We start from the raw sequence: 2500 nt of genomic DNA on the forward strand, positions 1-2500 counted from the left end.
ATTTATTATGAGTTATTTCATTATAACCATCATCACAGCAACATTTTTTCCCACCAAAGGTTCCATAAGTCAGCACCAAGAAAACAAACGAGAGAGAAGAACACATTTAAAGTGAGAACTAATCAACAGCATGCCCAGTGAAACAGGTCACACACTCATTCACGCACAAACACCCGCAGTTCTGTTTCCTACTCCCATGCCTAATCATTCGCTGACTCTTTTTTATGGGCTTCATACTGCGAATAAAAAAAGAATCACTCCAACGACCATCGGGTTAAGTAAGGGGTGGCCAATCCTTGTCATTTTCTTCTTTTTTTTTCAAGGAAGAAGGAACCAAAGGCCAGGAGCCCGTAAACCGCTCCTTCCAAGTAAGAAAAACAATACAAAAGAGAGCCAAATTAAAGATCGGTTCATTTCGAGATGCCTGGACACACCGTACGTAATTAACCCAACTAACTCGATGCCCTGTTGGGTCCCTAATCTGTTGGCCCTAGAGTTATAATTCACACATTTATTTTATATATATTTATGCCCGATAGAGTCACGTACTGGAATGCACGAGTCTTGTGAACCAACAGTGGAAAATTACCTTTCGACAAACTGCGCTTAGAGAACATATAAGGCGGCCACCTGATGCGCAAAATTGGCATTAATAATCGTCTTTGGATATTGGTATTGGGGAAATGCACGGCGAATGGCGCGCCTGGGGAGTCTGTGGTAAATGGTCGTATTCCGAGCGCCTTTAGGGATTTCGTGGCGCCTGTTTACTGGCGATTTATTCTGCATTTTACACATTAAACCCTTCAGTCAAGTGAGGTGTTTCCTTTTTATATTATATTCTTATTATTTCCAGATGTTTGTAATCAGGTTAGGAAGATTATTTTCTCGGTGGAGGGTTGGATATTCACATCATTAACCACTTCACTACTAATTATCCCTAGCGGAATTAAATGAAGTAATTACAGGTACCTTGAATGGACTCAATACCAAGTCATCGGAATGAAGATGATAATTCCAACTGTGTTAGTGACATCAACCGTGGCGATATTTAAACGGCATCAGTAGAACACAAAAAAATGTTAAGGCATTAGTCGCTATGGAAATTGTGCTTGGAAGTTCTGTACGCCAGATGGAACAAGATTTTTATCCTTTTGGAACATATTTCACGTAGCTGTGTGGTAGAAGATAATGCTACGGCACTGCATTCTTTTCATAGCACTTCCTCGTGACTAGCATAATATTCTAGTGTTTAATCAACTATCATACAACCCAGTATTTATGAAAGACATATAGGAAATTTAGGTCCTTAGAGTAAATCGAGTATAGCAACTCTTCGATGCAGAGAGGGTTGCGTTTACGTGGTGGCATGGATATAACCGCGCAGACCCCACTGCCTAGTTATGCAAACGTCTCTGTTCCCTCCCTATTACCCAAAAGAAGAATGGTGGAGTAAAGGAGAAGGGCAACTTTAGTCTGCATTTCTCTGGGTTCACTTGCAGATAAACCTATGGTCATAAAAACTGCATCAACAAGCAGCACTTTCTCTACAGCCATCTGTTTTGCATTTTATATCTTACCTATATGGTGGTCGGGACACATTATCCCGAAGCCTATTGATGTACGGAAATACCGGTACTGGAAACTTGAGAAAGGTCGATGCCTCGGAGCACTAAACAAAGCCATCGAGGTTAGTACATCTCATACATACAAACTCAAAACATTAAGGGCTCGTTTACATGATCAGTTGGCACCTGTGGTGCTCAAGCACGTTGCTCATCAACTTCGAAACATGGTGATGGTACCGTGAAATGAACAGTGGAACAGATGCAATGATGGTGCTTCAGTTCACCAAGTCTATACTATCTGTTTCCATGCATTTTTTCGTTACCATGCTCCAGCAACACAGATTGACGATTGGTAATGCATGCAAGCTGTAATAGTTCTACACAGACATTCACTGTCAGGATCAATACCGTATTCTGTTCCAGGTAATGCTAGACAATTTTACTGGGTCAAGGGTGATTTGCACGACCTGAGTATTAATGTGTTAATTTATCTTAAAGATTCCCTTTTTACATTAACACATAATACGATAATAACAGTAATAACAAATTAACGTGACAAATACAAAAATAAACAGGAAGGAAAGAGTCATTATCGAGTCATTATCGACTTTGTATCCTGGATGTTAAGCGGTGACGACCCGGGTTTAATGTAATGAGGATATTATCAGATGTTATGAATAAATCGATGCCTTATGCTGCCCACCGTTACTCTCTCTCTCTCTCTCTCTCTCTCTCTCTCTCTCTCCGTCCTGTAGAAGTGTTTACTTGTATTTCATTACGTATCGTATTTCCTCCTCGTCATCCTTCTTCTTTGTTTTTTCTTTGTTCTTCGTTTTCTCCTCCTCCTGCTCTTTCTCGGTCTCCTTGTCCCCGTCCTCCTTCTCTTCCTCCTCCTCCTCTTCCACCTCCTCTTTCTCCCCCTCTTTTTTTTCTAG

The sequence above is a fragment of the Coenobita brevimanus genome, chromosome 78 (genome assembly GCF_032717465.1).
Source record: "Coenobita brevimanus isolate Jiangsu-jjx chromosome 78, ASM3271746v2, whole genome shotgun sequence".
Classification (NCBI taxonomy): domain Eukaryota; kingdom Metazoa; phylum Arthropoda; class Malacostraca; order Decapoda; family Coenobitidae; genus Coenobita; species Coenobita brevimanus.